Source organism: Bradysia coprophila, assembly GCF_014529535.1.
Source record: "Bradysia coprophila strain Holo2 chromosome X unlocalized genomic scaffold, BU_Bcop_v1 contig_26, whole genome shotgun sequence".
Lineage (NCBI taxonomy): Eukaryota > Metazoa > Arthropoda > Insecta > Diptera > Sciaridae > Bradysia > Bradysia coprophila.
In genome coordinates this window covers 3873548-3894149 of record NW_023503313.1, presented here as the reverse complement: position 1 = coordinate 3894149, position 20602 = coordinate 3873548, and the positions used below count along the sequence as shown (strand labels likewise).

Sequence of the window (20602 nt, the reverse complement as noted above, 5' to 3'; positions counted from 1 at the left end):
TTTGAATGGCCAGAGATATCTTCGGAAAACGGTAAATCACTTATGGGGCCCCAGGTCGGGAGGGGTCGACCCAAAATCGCCCATCTTCGAACTTAGCCTCACTATTTTGACTATCTTTCAGGGAAAAAAAAATTTTGAAATCGGATTTGATTTACTCAAGATATTGACGTGACAGACAGACGGCCCAAATTTTTATTGCGGATTCGTCATCTATGAACATAGGCAAACACTTTGCCCTTACCGTCTGCTTCGAATTCCATCAATTACGCACGGCATCGTAATCCTATAAGCCCCTTCGTACTTCGTACGGGGCTAAAAACATTGCCCGTGTTCATTACATTTTATTAAAAACGAATATTACACAAAAATTAACATTACAATTAATGATTTGAATTTGATTATAATGATGAATGCTCACTTGTATCAATGCGGCGGCACAATGTTCTATCGATTTTATCTACATTTGTTTTCATCGATGTATGACGACGAATTTTTATATCAGCTGACCAGAGAGATTTGACACTTTTTGATACAACTAAACGACTGAAGTCATCAGTAAAATTTGAATGTAGAAATTTCTTGGTATGTGAAATTTAGCCGACCAATCAATATAATAGGTCAGCTGAACGTATGGATTTAGCCACTGGTTGCTTCGTCGTAAATATCTTCTAAACTTCGTTAAACGGAAAAGAGGATGTTGGATTCATGTTCTTTATGAATTTATATGGTCAAATCCGTTTTTATCGGTGAAATTCAACAGTCGAGCCTCACGAAAGAAATATTTTTAAACCTCCAGCTCGAAATCTGGTGAGTAATGTGTTAAGCATTACGGATCCTTGTTGCGTAATGCATACTAATGTAAAAAATTTGGCTCCTGAATCTATAATGTCTATGACCTAATTTAAGATGGTTGACATGGAAAGAAGCTAGGCAGAACCCACCCACACTACAACAAATTTTCTGTAGAGTCAATATCAACATTTCAGAAATATTATATGGTGTATCATTGTGACAGTATCATTATACTGCCAAGATCAAAACTTTTGCATTTTCAAGTTAGATTTTGATTGGCTTGCGAATTTACTTTAAAAAAATCGAAAGAAGTCATTTACAGAATTTACTATGTCCAACTAAATTCTTTTAATAATTTTTATTTATTGTACGACCGCAATGTGTATAAAGGTTAGGCTTTAACTTCTGTGTTCAAATCTGTCTTCAAATCAGGCAGAGCAGGATTTTTTTTTTCACTTATTTTCGACATTGAAAGATATAAGAAAACTCTGATTCTCTGTTTTATGGTTGCAGATCTAACAGTAGACTTTATGTTTAAGTTCAAGTTCATACAAATTTTCTCCAAATAATTTGGGAAAAAATTTCATTAAAAAAAATTTGGGGCTTCTTGAGCCGAATGTATTTTAATAATTGGTCGCCAACGGTGAGAAACCATGGACATCATCCAATTAGTCAATGGTAGAAAAAACAATTTTTTTAAATTTCGTATCACGTTTTGTTCACATTTCCTGCAAACGCAAAATTTGTGGCTCGGAACAGGTCAAACTGAGGTCATGCTAAATTATTTCTTGTATAGAGTTCAGTAATTGAAGTTAAGAAATAGCTTTCCATTGTATACGTATATTGCAGCTACAGAGTGTTGAATGGAATCTGGACTAAACCTTCTGACCTGAAGTTGATCTGATTGAAGATTTAGCCTTGAACGGACATATAGAACGAAAAACTACACATACCAAGACAACTCATACCATCTTCGATCTATTGCCATGGCCTCTTCTAAGCCAGTGAATTAATTTTGCACGATCTGAATTTGACCGTGACGAGGGGTCAATTTGAAACTCGAATTGAACAGAATGCAACCGACCGCAGTATTATACGGACATAGTTACTGCAGGTGTAATTCCTAACAGATTTCTACGATTCCTTTCTGTAAGAGTTCGGATGAAATATATCGAATTCAGAGATGATTGCGAATTATGAACTAATGACGATGAGACGATTTGTAGAAATTCAGCTACTTATATGAGTGGACTGAAGGTTAGGTCAATAAGAACTCAAGGATCAACTTCCTTCATCACTTTTTTATGAAACGAAAGACAAAAGACCTGGATCATGATTTACAGCATCAAACCATGATGTTAAAACAATTTGTGGTTGTCACAGTTTTCGACTTACAGCTACAGTGTAACCGATTTATCGATAGAATTGTCCACTTGGATCAATGTTCTTAGTCTTCAAATAAAGCGTCCGAAGTAAAAGAAATGTTTATTTGTTTTGTCATAGGAAAAATGTGAAAATTCCTTTTTGAACGTGCCAAAAGAAACGCCAAAATTCAGGCACGGGAACGAGTACTAAATATCAAAGTTGTCTCCGATTATTCACTGTGCGTTGCAATAATGATATTAATTAAATGAATAAGCTTTACAACAGGAAGAATTCATAAGCAACATTGGAATGTTTATGAAATAATTTATGTTGAGATCGTTTCGGATCCATGACCGTGATCAAGGCAAAACAGTATTCAACTTTTACATTGTGCATATTTTAATTGTGTGTACGTCTACGCGTACATATACCTGTACATCTTTTATAGTGCAATAAATTCTTGCAAAATGCATCGATGCGATTTGTTTTTTGTGCATGGAAATTGCAACCAGTTCTGTTTTGTTCTCGAGTATTTTACTTCCTGTTCTTTAAAAAAGAGCATTTAATGTCTCAATTTATAGTTTATTTTGATCGATTGAATTGTTTGTTTATTTTATTTTAAAAAAAATATTCCAAATTTGGGTAATTTTATGCAAGAAAACTACATTCTCACGACGTATCAGTATCTGTTTTAACAAACGTCTATCCACTCCACATGTTTTGTTCGTTTATTTTTTGTGCTCTATACGCACGTAAAATCCGTAAAACAAATTCTGCATTATTCCGTGAGATGAAAAATATCTGTAATATTTGTCAAGTAGATGAAAACAAAATTATTTTTTTTGCAAAATTTGAACAGAAACTTAATTGCTTTGATAAATTGTTGGAACAGCTGGTAAAATATTAATTGACCTGGCATATAAAAACGTGCAGCCTGTTATCTCATGAAGGGATTTTTTTGTTCGAAAAACAACCCACCAAAATCTTAAACCGGATCCCCACTTATCGAATTTGACGATTACACTCAGGCCCGGACTGGCCATACGGTGAATTCGGGGAATTCCCGATGGGCCTTTTGGATTTTTGTATGAGAATTTTTTAGTTTGTGGGCCTTTTTAAATTGAGTTGTATGGAGCCCTCGATGGGCTTTTTCGAGCCAGTCCGGTACTGATTACACTGTCGAGTCAATAAAAAAGATCGACCAGAAGTCAAATATTACAGATGAGTATTCATCATAATAAGGGTATGGTACGTGCTCGTGTGTCCAAAACACTCGTGAATCTTGTCTTAGTGCTAGTGGTATTTTTAATGTTACACATTCGCAACGATTTTAGGAAACTACAGAACGTAACTAAAGAGCAAAGAGAACCTAACAATGATGTCCGTGAAATACACAAACATTCCGACACGGCCTAACCGTCCGAAATGATAATTTCAATAATTACACAGACAAAGCTGAAAACAAAAGACTGCCGTCCAATCAAAGCTACGTTAGAAACATTTCTCCTTATTAACAAATTCCATAATCTCAACCCATGTTTACTCATGTTACTTTCATGCCTTCTGAATTTCAGAAATTTCAGATTTTTTCTGGTAATTTAGGCACTTGGCATGAAAAGTTGTACACGGTTGACTTTAGACACTTTCGCTTGTCGCTCTCACTGGGCTACAACTCGAATGATTGCCTAAACAATTGTTCACAACTACAGGTTTTGAGGTACTAGATTTGTCATTTACATAGGAAACGGAGACACGAATCGAATCGGATAGTTTTTCGGGTGTTAGGGAAAATATCAAAAAGGAAACGAAAAAAAAAAACAAAGAAAATTTACTCGTCTACTCGTCTTTCCCTAGGCTACCCAAAAACACCATTCCGTCCAGTTGATCTCAAAACTCACTAATTCACTTCCAGTATTTGATATTGCAGATTTTCAGGCTCAACAGTTGTCTTGCTTTTTATATGTCAATGTTTTGTTGAATGTTTTCGTGTGTCAACTATTTTCATAAATTTCTTTTTCTGAGGAGATAGCATATTATACTAACAATACCCGAGTTACCCACTGTAAGGTTTCAGGTGTCCGTATTTTGGCTGTCGCTATCCGAGTGGACGCACCCAATTGTTTGACTGAGATTTTAAGATGTGCTAGAACGGAGATCTATTCAAACCACACGAAAAAAAAAAACGAAACTGTAAAACACATGCGTTCGATTTTGGTGTGCTGGTTTACAAAAAAATCCCTAGGTAATTTTTATGCAATTGGGTTAATGGTATATGAAAATAAAATTAGCATCTAAAAATCACTAGAATCGTCTAAAAAATCATTTACATTCTTATCAGAAATCTTCAGCCTTAGTGATAAGACGTAACCGGCATCTGGTAAAATTATCACAAAGTTGATTTTAAGAAGAAAATGTGTGGAAGAGTTTTTTTTTACATTTGCATTTAAAGGCTTCTCACGTAATATCAACAAAATAATATGCAATTGACGAGGAGAAAGTTCATATATTTTAAACCGCACATAACCAAAGACAAAACAAAGACATTTCTGTTGCGAAATACACGTTTTTGAATTCGATTTTTCAAAATAATTGTACGAGATATGTTTGCAAAACTCACCTGATGTTCATATGTACAATGTTCGTTGAATGATGGATTTTTAGTTTTAAGGTGAAAATTTTACAACACTTTCTTATGTAATTCTCTGATAGGTGTATGCAAATGCAATCATTCATCAATCAATTCACAAGAGAAAAATCTAACCAAAACAACGAAAGCAAAAAAATAATAATAAAGAAAAGAACAACACTTCTTTGCACTGCAATTTAATCGAATGAATTCACTGTCAATGCAGAGAACATTTTTTTTTTTATTATTGTTTAAAATATTTATAAATCAATAACTCTGTGTTCACGTATTCAGAGGGCAAATGCACAAAATGTATCTTGTTTTATTTTCAATCACTTTTTTGATTCACGTCACATACGTTTAACTAAATTGTACGATTTTATTACTGCAAAAAGACATTTTCTGCTCGTTACGACTACACGATCAAAATGAAAATGAAATAGTTTTTAAATAATTTTGCTGCTTACACTTTTTCCATCTTTCGACTGTCAACAGCAGTGTCTGACGTTCATCTACTGACATGCGCAGAACACAAATGTGTTCATCCATCGTGAATTATTTTATTGGTATGGTATAACGTAACGGCGCTTTGTTATTCCATCATAGTGAATATTTTTTTAGGTAACATCAACAAAACACTTCTGGTCTTTGGTCTTTTTTTTACTATCTTAATAAATACAATCTTGTAACCATCTCACTCAACATAGTGCAAGACTTTCAAAACGAAATCACCATTAAATTCACTCATTCACACCTATTCATGAAAACTTTAAACTACACATTTTAAAGGTCAGTGGGATAAAATCCAATGAATGTACGTACATTCACATTCATTGATAAAACCAAGGTTCTGAAAGACATCTCTAAGTTCCAGTGGTTCCTCCATCTAAAAGTGTAAACTTTGCCCAAAGTGTATATACAGTCTTGCCTCCATCGACTTACAGTGAACGACATCTCAAATGTCTCACTGTCAAATTTTTCTGAGAATTTTATTGTGTCATTGCAAATTCACAATGACATTCTCTGAAAAAAATGACAGTGAGACATTTGAGATGTCGTTCACTGTAGAAGAAAAGTTTTAATATCAGGTGCCTTTGTTCTTTTTTTTCAGAACCTTGATTGAGGGTACCATTTTCAAAGTATAAAATCTCATAGATTGAATGCTTCATGTACTCTGTTCCATAGTTCAGATCCTTGATTTGAGTTTAGGTTCTGAACAACACAATAAGGAAGGGACGGATCTGACGGATCGATTTTTTTCTTGATTTTTTGTTACATATTAGCAGAAACACAAAAAATAACAAACTCGTATATCGGGCATTCTCAAAATATTGCCAAATTGAAAAGATTTTACAAAAAGAAAATCTATGAAAATAGCACTTCCCACCCAATTTCACATCCACTCTGAACTTAGTCAAATATGGTTTAACGAAGAAAATCGTCGTTAAAGTCGTTAATCGTAACATGAGTATGGTTTTTGAAACGTCAAATCGCCAACACAAAAATTTAGTGTCGGTTGTGAAAATTAAAATAATTTCGGTGATTTCAATGTGATTTAATACAGATTTTGTGTGGAAATGTGCTTTGTGTGTTTTTTTAACAGTTCGCTTAGCGGTTGACTTAAAATATTCGTCAAAGCCACCAAAATGATGAGAAATTTATTATGGCCGATCATGTAAACAAACAACAATACTGTCGTTTGGTGGGATGTAAGGTTCCAAAGAGATGACCCAGTAGAAATAAAATGTCGGCGGTATTCTAAAAAATTACGTTGTACCGGAAACGCTTTAGTTTAAATGTGTGTACGTTTTCGGTGAAATAAGTTAGTGCTAAAGCATCCACTTTTGAGGAGCTTTACGATAACACCTTTAGTTAGAGGGGTGTCACATCCCTTATTTAAGTCATTTACGACGTAGTAGATACAATGAAAGTTCTCTGAAAAGTTGTAATAAACCAACGCACCTAGCAAGGTGTAGTTCACGCCGTAAGTGTGCCTAAAACTTGAATTTCAAGTGAACGATTCGATGAAAAAGTGAGCAGAAATATATATTTCAACGCTTCCTTGTATGAAAATGACAGTGCGTTTGAAAGTATTACGCACGTTTCATTTTGAATTTCGACCGCACTTACGGCGTCAATAGAGGTTTTTACACGTCAAATAGAGTTGTATTTTGATACCAATAATACCATTAGCAGCCTTAATGGTAATTTTGCAACGACATTAAGAAAAAAAAGGTATGAAAATATTCGCATACTTCGTTTTATTCTATTACCTTGCTAGGTGCTTTGAAAAAACTCATAGGTGTTTTCACCTGTTCTTTCATAACCTAGGATTTTCCCGTTTTTACCTAGGTTCCGAAAGAACAGCTTATGACATCTTTCAATTTTAGCAGCTCCTAAATTGAATTTGTAGAACGCGTTTTGTGTATTAAAAATTTTATAAAGAAAAAATACACCAGACCGTTCGAATTTCGCTGCCAGCCTTCGTTAGCGTCTTTCAGAAACTCTAAGATTTGAGGATATTACTTCAACTCTCATATCCGAACTAACAGTAAAGTATTGCGTGGAATATGTTCGTCGATATTTCAGGTAGATGCTAAGTTGCTTGCAACTATCACATATTTTACTCACGTGATTGAGTAAATTACCTCACTTATCAATTTATTAGACAAATAATTTAAATAACTTTTTGTGTTCCATCATTGATCCTATAATTAGTAAGTAAATTACCAAATATAAGTCACAAATCCAATTGACGCCATAAGTGGGGTCAAAATTCAAAATGGAAAGTGCGTGATACTTTCTAACGCAGCGTCATTTTCATACAACGAAGCGTTGATATTAACATTTCGGTTCACTTTTTCATCGAATCGTTCACTTGAAATTCAAATTTTTGGCACACTCACTTGGAATTATTCCATAATCACATAAAAATTAGGTTTTTCAATAATAGGAAGATTGTATCCCGAGCCGAGTGCCAAATTAATTCTTCAAAACGAGCTTTTCTTCTGTTATCTACAAAGTTGAAGTAACTGACTAAAAGAAGTTAGAGAAATTAACTTTCCAAGCATTGACGAGAGTGAAGTTTGTGGCCACAGCGAAGCGAGGTCAGTAATTCACATGAGTATTTAAGTTAATTCACACGAGCTTTAATACAATTACAGAAAATATCCTAGCTTTAAGGATTTTATTCAGAAAATGAGTGGAATGATATAAATGTAAAGAGAGTCGCTACTCATAGATATCTGGGACGAATGGACCAAACGAAGCTCACAGGCTTTGGTCTCTTTACTATGGAAAGGGTTTCAACCGATAATTCTAAAATAAGAAATGTCAGCATAAAATACAATTGATCGCTAGAAAATAAGAATCGATCGCTAGAAAATACGAAAAGTCGAAAAGTGATCGCTAAAGTGGTACTTTGTCGATCAATAGATCATTGTCATGTGCATTTAATATGTCAAATTAGTGGTCATTTTCACAAAGCTAACCTCAACCTTTGAAAAAAATATATGAAATTTTACTTTTTAGAGGATAGTTTTGTGAAAATGACAGTTAAATGCATATCAAATGCACTTGACAATGTTGTATTCATATTTTCCTTTTTCAAAATCCCATTATCCTCAAACAACAAGTTATTTTGAAACGATCAGTTTAATTGCCCTGCTATTATTAGAAATTAAAAAATCTATTGAATTTTTTTTTTTGTTCAAGTGGTTCGTTTAAAAGAAAATTATATGTTAGTCCAACGCACTTTCAAGCAAAAGTGATCATAGTCTTGGCAGCTGTGGAGTAATATTTTGTATGAAATGCTTTTTTACAATGTTAGTAGTAGGACACATTGTCAAGTTTCAGTACAAAGTATATAAACCACTGAAGCAAAGCACCTAGCAGGGTAATAGAAAAAAATAATGTTTGTACCTTCAGTGGTTTATATACTATATACTATATACTATGATTTAGAGTACCACTCATGCGTGAAGTGCGTTGGTTAGTCCTTATTGCATTGGAAACTTTGCTGTAATTGTAGAAAATTTGCGATTAAATGTTAACAACTAGACGGTAATTCTTTCTATTGTTTTTGAAAAGATAATTTTTAGGTCTTTTTTCTTTGAAAAAATATTCTATAGATCATTTTCATTATACGGTACTTGTCAAGTAACCCCACTTAATTTTTCGTCAAGTAGTCCTTAACCTCAATTGACGTTAACTGCATTCAATTTACTGATTTTTATTTGAAAATCGTTCGTTCAATTCATTCGATATTTTTCGACATGTCTGACAGTTGGGATCGTGTCTGACGTTTACAAGGTCATGAAAATGATCTATTGAGGACACTTCATGTGTCTGTGTCGCAAATCATAAATTATGGCAATTACAGCCAAATACGTAATTTGATTGTGACAGTTAAATTTGCAATGTTACTATGAGCAAATCAACACCAGGCAAATCATTATTATTTGTTATCTGGTAACAGATCGATCATAGCAGATATTGGTATATTTGAAAGTTTGGTAGTTGTTGGTAGTTGACTACCAAAATAATTAGCAGCTAAACCTCTTAGCTATGCGAGAGATGCACACACAGACTGATGACATCATTCTGCCTGCTGGTGTATTTACAAATCGAGTATTTGGTAGTTGACTACCAAGCTAATACGTAGAGATATTTACTGATGTTTTAGAGCTGCACACCGACTGATGAAATTAATCGTCTCGCTTGGCTATTTATTCCCTTGGCTGAAATAATACCCTAATATGTGGGTAACAAAAAAGTTCACTGTGATTGAAAATATATGAAATGGTATGAAAAACGTTAAATGTGGGTAACAAAAAATCGTTGAAGGCACGATAACTTGAGTAATTTTTAACCAATTTGGATGAATTTTTTGTTAATATGTGGAACTAAAATACCGAGGCGAGGCTAAGTTCGAAGATGGGACCTAGTAAATTGAAAATTTGGTGGTTGAATAACAATGTCGTACTTGAATGAACACCAAGCTGCCAGTAAACAGAAATTGAAAAAAAAAATCAATAAAAAAGACCTCACCAGGCTTCAGCCGGTCTATTCTTGTTTTTTACTGACTGCGCCATTGTAAAGTAAACTGTTTTTTCGCTTATTAATAAAAAAAATGAAATTATTGTAGTCAGTGTTTGTATTTTCGATACATTGTTGCATAGGGATCGTACACAAATGAAATAACACAAGGGGGGGGGGGGTGTTGATCAGGATGAAAATGTTATTGCAAATTTGCACAATATTTGTCATTTTTTGCATGGAAACAACGCACTCCAAAAAGAGACACAAGAACAGATTTCTTTAACGGTCACTTAGCCATTTGGTCATTCTGTTCTTGGAGTGTCTTGGATGGAAAGAAACGAAGAGTCAATAATTCAATAAAATAGTTTGATGTCATTTGTGCACGATCCCTTAAAATCGATCTAAAAGGAAAATTTAATCAATTGATCGATTAAAACCAAATTTGAATTTCATTTGAATATTAAATTAATTGGGAGCATTCCTGGAAATTCATCGGTTATATTTGAATGTAATTGAATCGCTTTTAGTTGCAAATTTAATTGCTTCTGTAAGTGACAAAATAATGCATCGAGGTCTATAATCTATCAGCGCAATTAAATTACACTCGTTACTACGAAAATGTTTTTGTTTCCATGCGACATGCTGCTTCAATGTTTCTGATGTTTTAGACAACGATTTTATTGTCTTCTTTCCTTAAAAATTACGAACAAACACGAAAATAAACTGTTTCTTCGAAAGAACATAAAAGAGCAAAACATTTTTTTAAATTAATTAATTTAACTTAATAGCGATATCATGACCAATGACGTTTTTTGACACTGTATGTAACATTTATGGTCTTATGATATATTTATCCTAAGGGTAAAGTGTTTATTCATTTAAAGATCAGTGAACAGACTTTTGCAACCCATAAACATGTTTATTTTGAATTAATAAACATAATTGCTAATTTAACGCACCTGACCATTGCGGATTTCATACAAAAAATTCACCTCCTGTGACGATTCTTGTTGCCGTGACAATGTGGTGATTTTTAGCCCCGTACGAAGTACAAAGGGCCTTATAGGATTACGATGCCGTGTGTAATTGATGGAATTCGAAGCAGACGGTAAGGGCAAAGTGTTTGCCTATGTTCATAGATAACGAATCCGCAATAAAAATTTTGTCTGTCCGTCACGTCAATATCTTGAGTGAATCAAATCCGATTTCAAAAACCCTGAAAGGTAGTTGAAATAGTGAGGCTAAGTACGAAGATGGGCATATTCGGGTCGTGAGTTAGGGCCACCTAAGTGTTTTAAGGTCTTTTGGGGATATCTACGGCAAACTAAACGATGGAAATGTAAATGAAACGGCAGGTAATGTCAATACCAATTCAGGAAAAAAAAAGGTTTTTAAAATCGGGTGAGTGGACCGTGAGTTAGGGCCTCAGAAGTGAAAGGCTACCATGTGGCCCTATGTGTTTTTTGCATATAACTCGAGTAAATTTCATCCGTTCTTCTTAATTTTTGTTTCATTTGAAAGGTAATCGAACACCAAATAGAATGTTGTTAATTTTTTTTTTAAATTTATGTCCTCGGACTGATAAGCCGATAAGTGTGGTATTTATACTCAATAAATTAAAATTTTAGGGCTTTTTGAAATGGTAGATGCTATTTGCACCCGGGTGCAAATAGCCATATAAAGACTATTCGCACCCGGGTGCAAATAGCCATATAAAGACTATTTGCACCCAATTCCAACAAAATCTACGGAAATCAGTTTTTTTTATGTAAATTATTATATAAAAGTTACCGTTTAACTTCAGAAACGTGAGCTGATTGTTTTTAAAAAGTAACGCAAAGTAATACTTGACAGCCACTTAATGAGACATGCCCCAATGGTACTGATACCACAAAAAAGTGTGCATTGGAATCTATTCAACAACATGGTAATAGAAGAATATTCATACATATGAGGTGATGAGTGAGTATGTGTCGCGATCGGCGTATAAAATGAAAATTCGGTTAATCATCGAATCCGGGTGCAAATAGTCACTTCGTTTTGAAATTTATGTTACATTTGAAAGGAACGTCGCACAGTGTTTTTTTTGTAAGGCTCCGGGGCGGAACATTTTTCTCTGGCAAAAAGTAACGTATCTCGATAATTTTGGGTTCTATGTCTTCAGAATAGAATTGGGAACAATCGTATTTTTTTATTTTGGTCCGTTAAATTTGTGTTCCCAGGGATAAAGGAAGTAAAAGTTCCTAGACTATCGAAAACTTTCCTATTCAATTTTTCAGTTTTAAAATCACATAAAGTGAGGGTAGGTCGTCTCTACTCAATGAGTAACGAAGTTTAACAGATTTAGGAAGGTATAAGTACGTTAGGACACGTTTTTCCTAAATTCTAGAAGCGAAAATAGACAATCTCTGTGGAAGCACTGGAAGCTATAGAAAAGCGATCTGATACTCAAACTAATTGTTCGGAAAGCTATTACTAGAGTCAAGTGACCATTTATCCATTAATTTTTGCGTATATACAAGCATGCTTCCTCAAGTACTTCAACTGGGAATAATGAATCAGTATTCCCAGTTCTAGAATTCAAGGAACTAAGATGCTATGAACTTGCAAATTAATTCAAATGTCTTTATTTACCTCCTAAAATAAGTTCGTGAAGAAAGAATTCTGGGATCAGGTTGTCTTCCCATTCCCAGTTCGAGAACTCAAGGAACTAAGATGCTATGAACTTGAAAATTAATGGAAATTTTGTTACTCACCTCCCAAAATGATTTCGTGAAGAAAGAATTCTGGGATCAAGTTGTCTTCCCATTCCCAGTTCTAGAACTCAAGGAACTAAGATGCTATGAACTTGCAAATTAATGGAAATTTTGTTACTCACCTCCCAAAATGATTTCGTGAAGAAAGAATTCTGGGATCAAGTTGTCTTCCCATTCCCAGTTCTAGAACTCAAGGAACTAAGATGCTATGAACTTGCAAATTAATTCAAATGTCTTTATTTACCTCCTAAAATGGTTTCGTGAAGAAAGAATTCTGGGATCAAGTTGTCTTCCCATTCCCAGTTCTAGAACTCAAGTAACTAAGATGATATGAACTTCCAAATTAATGGAAATGTTTTTATTCACCTCCCAAAATGGTTTCGTGAAGAAAGAATTTTGGGATCAAGTTGTCTTCCCATTCCTAGTTCTAGAACTACAGGAAGTAAGATACTGCTAACTTGAATATCGATGGAAATGTGGTAGTTTACCTCCCGATATGATTTCAAGAAAGAAAAAAAAATGGGATCAAGTTGTCTTTTTACTTCCGTTTCTAGAACTAGAGGAAGTAGGATGCCCACAAATACTCACTTCTTGGATCTGCTTTGGGCCAAGCTATCTTCGAATACCGAATACCACATATAATTTAATTATATAAAAATGATAATAATCACAAAATTCATTTTGTACACAAAAAGCCTGCGAGATATAATCAATATGCAACCAGACTATAAAACGTAACGAGAGTAAAAGAAATGTTTGTATTCGTATTGTAAGGTGAGCACATGACTTTTTTTTCTACTGGATTTAAACCAATTGGGTAGTTAGTTCATCTTGAAAGGTATGTGTACCACACGACTTTCATTGTATGTGGCTAATTTATGTGATGATAGAACGGATAAATGATAAATTCTATCGTAAATACAAAGAATCAAATTACTGTACAATGTACATGTGAATCTACAATTTTCGTTTTTAAATTGAAGTGCAAATTCAGTCTTTGCTGTAAGTCGACACACTCAGTACATTTTAATAGAATTTAAATCGAAGTACACAGTACGCTCAAAAAATAATCAGTTCCATATAAAAATGGACACACCATCAGATATCCGCTATTCTGTTTTAAGTAATATTTTGATAAACGAAAATACGGAAGCGTTTTACGCGTTCATAAAAACATCGTTCCAATTGGACGAAGAGTCATTTGAATCGTACAAAAGACAAATTAATCAGTTCATCACGAATCACGACTTTCGTTGGAAAAAAAAAAGCAAATTCCGGAAGAACCATTTCGAGAAACAGTATGAAGCATGGCTCCAAAATATTTTTGTCCTAAGACCCCCTCCACCGAAACGAGAGCTGAAACCGTTTGACCAGTGTTCCAGGAGAACCAAAAAACGAAGACTGGATTCGATGAAGGAGGAGGCTGAATGTGATCGTGACTCATCAGGTCAAACGAGAAAAACATCAGCTGTTGAATGTGTATCTAAAAGTTGAGACACTGTTGTTGTAACCTATGCTTTCTTTTGTCTCAGTATCACTGAAGAAATTACGTTAAGTGATAAGCTGGTCAAAAGAAAATTCAATAAAAAAAAAACAAAATTTTGAGTCGTGTGTGTTCTGAAAGTAAATTAATAAAAAATATTAAATTTTTTGTGTCTGACAAACATAAACTTTCTCATAAAAATCAATGAAAATTTAAAAAGTTGAAACTATCCAAAAGCTATATTCAGTACAACATGTTCGCCTTTCGTTTCGTTTCGTCTTATGACTATGCAGATCTGTTTTCAAACGGTAACCTGTAAACAATGTATATTATGAACGAAAATTCAACTTTTAAAATTTTAATTGATTTTCCTAGAGAAAATTTTTTAGTTTTTCAGTCACAAGAAACTCTATTTTTTTAAGTTTTTTCTACAGATTTTTTTTAGTAGTCGGACACAGAACGTTGCAAATATTCTTCAATGTCTCGATTACTTACGATCTGTTCCTTACTTATACAAAAAACAACTTCAGAAAAGTCAAAATAAATCTACAAGTTGCAGTATTTTTTTTGTGTGAAAACAAAAAAAAAATTAATCAAAACTTGAAAAGTTGATAAAGTGAATTTGATCGATTTTGAAAATTTTTTGAGTTTGAGATTGTGCAGATAAAAATCTTTCATATGCTCGCTATCAACCATTTATACGACATTCATAATGTTTATACAGTAGACTGGAGCTTACGTGTATGCGTTTGCGTGCTTTACTTATGTAAAACATTATGAATGCCGTACAAATGTTTGATATGCCCTATATGAAGACTTTTTATTTGCATAATACGCTGAAGCCTCACTTTATATTATAAAGTTTATAGTCATAAAAATTTTCTACAACAATTTCCATAATCTAAAAGATTATATGTAGAAAAATGGAACATTCAATGAATTTGATCTGTAAGAAAATTTAAACAAATCTTGTCTAGAAGAATGTCTGTAAAGAATATCTTTAATTACATCACTTTCAGGCTGCGAATAAGGGTAAATCAACTTTTGCAATCCTTGCCATGAGAAGTTTTATAATTAACTCAGATCAGGAAAAGGATTTCTCTCGAGGCCTCTGTGTAAATAACTCGACAAAATCGAGTTCCATATTTCCATTATTTCCTTCAATTTGCCACGAAAAAATAAATTATTTGCTCTGAATGAAATGGAAATTGCTAATTTCCCCCGAATTTCTATTTAACCATTTATTTGCCAAATTTTCTCAAATTTCTTTTTGGATTTGCTTTTACATACCAAATTCACCCAAATTACGTAGCCACTCATCCAACTTTCATTTACCACTTACGTAAAAGAAGTGTAAGTTTTACAGTGAACGACATCTCAAATGTCTCACTGTCAAATTTTTCTGAGAATTTTATTGTGTCATTGCAAATTCACAATGACATTCTCTGAAAAAAATGACAGTGAGACATTTGAGATGTCGTTCACTGTAGTTCCTTTACTTACCCTTTCTATCTATCTATCGTACAGAAATTAATTTGCCCTGAAAATTGCTAATTTTGAAATTTGAAAAAGGCCTGTTCCACCGATCTCTGAAGTTATTTACCTCTCGTTTATTCCTTGAAAAATCACTTTTATTTCTCCTTGATACGTTAATACCTATTTCTCAAGTTCATATTGACCATTTACGTATTTTACTAGAAAGCAGTAGCCTTTGCCAAAAATCGTATTACTTCAATCAAAAATAGACATTAGTTCTTTGATCGATAAAATAAAAGTTTAATTTCGGGTATAAATCTAAAATGACTGCTTCAGTTCCTTTTTCAATATTGAGTGAAAAACTTAGACAGTCGTCTGACAAAGAAAGTTTCTATAATTTCGTAAGGCTGAAGTTCATGTTGAATGAAGACACTTTTTTGTTGTATAAAAGGCAAGTCGATCAATTCATTATAAATCATGATACGAGATGGAAGAAGAAGAGCAAGTTTCGCATAAAACACTTTCAGTCTCAATATGCAGACTGGCTACAACAAGATTTCTTCTTACAAAATCCGAGTAGCCAACAAAGATGTAAAAAGAATTTCGATGAATGCTCTGCGCGTACGAAGAGAAGACGAATTGAAGAGATTAGACAAAATAAAAGTAAAGAGGAAATCGAAAGCGCCTACCTGCAAACATTGCGTGATGAGAGTAAAATTGATGCCGAAATTGTGAAGGGCCTGGAGAAACTCGATTCGGATTCGAAAGAACTCATTTTAAAAATAGTTCGAGGCAATTTTTCCAAAATGGTGAAGTATACACCAGAAGAAGCCTTGGCGCTAATGATCGATCTGAAATTGACTAAATATCAATATGATCTACTTCATAGTCAATCGAAAGAAAGAAACGCTGACATTTATCCTACTTATAAAAAAGTCTTCGACGCGAAAAAAGATTGTTATCCACCGTATGAAACCGTGGATGTAACAGAACTGGGAGCTAACATTGAATTACAATCTTTATTGGACCACACTATGACCAGAATTATAAAAACATGTGAAATAGATTTCACCGGAAAAATGCACGATGAACTGGTTGCTACTTACAAATGGGGATTCGATGGTGCATCTGGGCAAAGTCTTTACAAGCAGGTGTATCAATGTGATTACGAAAATCCTTCAGATGAGTCCATTGTAATGATTTCGATGATTCCATTACAAATAGCATCACAATCGAAAGTTTTATGGAAAAATGCTCATCCGTCCTCGACTCGCCTTTGTAGACCAATTCGGTTCGATTTCGCCAAAGAGAGCAAAGACAAAAACATCGAAAACTATAATTTCATCGACGAACAAATTAACGCGTTGCAGCTTACCAATATCGTTACCGGTAAAGATCAAACCATATCCATTCACCACAAACTACACAGTTCAATGTTCGATGGAAAATCTATAACTCATCTGACGAATGGCTCAACAGAATCGTGCAATGTATGCTTTGCCTTGCCATCGGAAATGAACGACCTGGATAAAATAGCAAGGAAAGAATGTATTGTAGAGAATTACCGTTTCGGAATATCGTCTCTTCATTGCTGGATACGATTTTTCGAGTGTATAATCCATATTGCGTACAGGATACCGTTTAAAAAGAGATCTATATGTACGCAAGAACATAAAGACATTGCAGAGAAACGAAAAGATGCAATACAAAAGTCTTTCAAAGAAGCAAAAGGTAATTAATTGTCTTAAACCTAAAATATACGTAGTCCACTTACAAATGAGACATTTATCGCGATTTTGATGTCACTTTTGATAAATAACATCACTCGCTGCATGGTTGACTACGCAATTTTTTTCTCGAAATTCTTCATTGTTCGCACCATTGCTCTTTCTTCAAATACTGGAAATAGCAAAGGAATCGTTCAATGTAAATTTGTGTAATATACGCGAAATTACAGTTTAACAACTGGAACGATTTTTTTTTGTTATTTCCATAATTTGAAGACAGTGCAATGGTACGACCTATGCTTAAGCATCAACTCTTTGTTACAAATTCATTGTACACCTCGTTTTTGTATACTCACACTGACTCTATTGTATTACTCTTTAACAACTTTAATTTTCTTTCATTAATAATTTCATTCACTTGTGTACTTCTATTTTATGCATTCGATCAATAGTATTTTCAACTTGGTGTATTGGTTCTTATACTCTTTTCTATGTCAAAAGCTTTGCAAATGTTGTGGACAACCATCGCGGAATTAGAGTTGATAATTTATCATTGATAAATGCGAATTGAAAAATAAAACACTTTTATTTTATCCTCGATAGGGCTGCTTATTGATAAGGTCAAGCAAGGTTCAGGCAACTCAAATGACGGAAACACTGCAAGGCGTTTTTTTGAAGGTAGATTAGTTTTTAGTGAATTCATTTCATAGTCTTAATGCGTAATTTTTTGGGGCAGACTGTGAATTTGCTGCAAAGACGACTGGTGTCGACGAAGAATTAATCAGAAGATTTCGGACTATTTTAATTGCAGTCAACAGCAATAAAGCAGTTGATATACCAAAATTTAGATATTATGCCTATGAGACTGCGCAGCTTTACATACATCTTTATCGGTGGTACTTCATGCCACCATCAGTCCATAAGGTTTTGATTCATGGTGCAGATCTTATGAATCATTTCGATTTACCGATCGGAATTTTTTCGGAGGAGGCTCAAGAAGCCAGGAATAAGGATTTCCGAAATGCTCGCCAAAATAATTCCAGGAAAAACTCAAGAAAGAACACGAATGAGGATATTTTGCATTGGCTTTTAATATCCTCAGATCCAGTCATCAGCTCTTTGCGTACGTTTTATCCAAAAAAATGCTTTGATTATGACTCCGAACAGGAAGAATTGTTCGTCGAAGAAGATGATAATGAAACCGATTCATCGAACTGATCAACAAATTAGTTCTGTGTACTAAATTTATTTATTTTGTCTACTAAATAATGCACTGAACTTGATGTTTAACGGTAACGGTAAAGTAATGATCACTGAAGAATTTAATTTTTTTTTGACGATCGATTAATTGTAAAAAAATAACTGACAATACCAAAAAATTAGAATTAAACTGGATTTTTGACTATCAATGAATTAAAAACTAAAAATTATAACACAAAAACTGGACTAAATAATTTTTTATTCTGACGATCGATTAATTGTAAAAAATACAACAATAACTGTGACATAAGCTGGAATAATTAATTTTTTTATTTTGACGATCGATTAATTATAAAAAATCAACAAAAAAAATTAATACAAATTTTAACAAAGAAACTTAGATGTCAAAGTTCATTATCATTGTAAGAATTACTTTGTTCGCTTCATTTGAAAAAATCCCCATTCCCAAATTATAGAATTGATAATGGAAAGATTTCATCCCAGAATTCTTTCTTCACCGAACCATTTTGGGAGGTGAATAACCAAATTTTCATTAATTTTAAAGTTTGTAGCATCTTAGTTCCTAGAATTCTAGAACTAGGAATGGGAAGACAACTTGATCCCAAAATTCTTTCTTCACGAAACCATTTTGGGAGGTGAATAAAAACATTTCCATTAATTTGGAAGTTCATATCATCTTAGTTACTTGAGTTCTAGAACTGGGAATGGAAAGACAACTTGATATCAGAATTCTTTATTCACGAAATTATTTTAGGAGGTAAATAAAGACATTTGAATTAATTTGCAAGTTCATAGCATCTTAGTTCCTTGAGTTCTAGAACTGGGAATGGGAAGACAACTTGATCCCAGAATTCTTTCTTCACGAAATCATTTTGGGAGGTGAGTAACAAAATTTCCATTAATTTGCAAGTTCATAGCATCTTACTTCCTGTAGTTCTAGAACTAGGAATGGGAAGACAACTTGATCCCAGAATTCTTTCTTCACGAAATCATTTTGGGAGGTGAGTAACAAAATTTCCATTAATTTTCAAGTTCATAGCATCTTAGTTCCTTGAGTTCTAGAACTGGGAATGGGAAGACAACCTGATCCCAGAATTCTTTCTTCACGAACTTATTTTAGGAGGTAAATAAAGACACTTGAATTAATTTGCAAGTTCATAGCATCTTAGTTCCTTGAATTCTAGAACTGGGAATACTGATTCATTATTCCCAGTTGAAGTACTTGAGGAAGCATGCTTGTATATACGCAAAAATTAATTGATAAATGGTCACTTGACTCTAGTAATAGCTTTCCGAACAATTAGTTTGAGTATCAGATCGCTTTTCTATAGCTTCCAGTGCTTCCACAGAGATTGTCTATTTTCGCTTCTAGAATTTAGGAAAAACGTGTCCTAACGTACTTATACCTTCCTAAATCTGTTAAACTTCGTTACTCATTGAGTAGAGACGACCTACCCTCACTTTATGTGATTTTAAAACTGAAAAATTGAATAGGAAAGTTTTCGATAGTCTAGGAACTTTTACTTCCTTTATCCCTGGGAACACAAATTTAACGGACCAAAATAAAAAAATACGATTGTTCCCAATTCTATTCTGAAGACATAGAACCCAAAATTATCGAGATACGTTACTTTTTGCCAGAGAAAAATGTTCCGCCCCGGAGCCTTACAAAAAAAACACTGTGCGTCGTACGGGGCTTCATAATTGCGCTATGCGCAATTTCTAAGATGTAACACATTTCATAATAATTTTACTTTAACTGCATTTACGGGTGCAATGGGCTTACGGTAAAAGTAGGGCGACAGACGCTCTAGGGTCACGTATGCAATAGATATACGGGTTCGTACGGGGCTCAGTCGCAGCAAACGCTCCGACTGTTCTGACGGCTTGTTTTATGTGTAAAATCTTCAGAAGTTCACACTAATAAAATGACGATTTGCGTGACTTACCCAAAGTTTACAGCCTTGTATGACGAAAAAGCTTTTTGCTCACATTGTAGAGTGTAGAAGATACGACTATTTTGACTGGTGGCCCGATCACAATATAATAATGTGTAAATGTGTTGAGTGATCGTGGTCAGTATATTTCGTTATGATTGTTTTTATCGTTTTCTAGT

At 33.8% G+C, this 20602-nt stretch overlaps 1 protein-coding gene across 2 annotated transcripts in view; it reads right to left on the bottom strand.

Moving 5' to 3' along the window:
* Window positions 1-5274, bottom strand: part of LOC119069314 (3-hydroxy-3-methylglutaryl-coenzyme A reductase) — a 30589-nt gene extending 25315 nt beyond the window's left edge. Inside the window, exons 1-2 of one of the 2 annotated variants that reach the window (XM_037173366.1) lie at window positions 5142-5233; window positions 4775-4913 (exon numbers count right to left, since the gene is read on the bottom strand). The gene's annotated coding sequence lies outside the window, so the exon portion shown is untranslated. Of the gene's footprint in view, window positions 1-4774 lie in introns of both variants that reach the window. The other variant, XM_037173365.1, reaches the window with a different exon arrangement.
* Between the last annotated feature and the right edge of the window lie 15328 nt (window positions 5275-20602).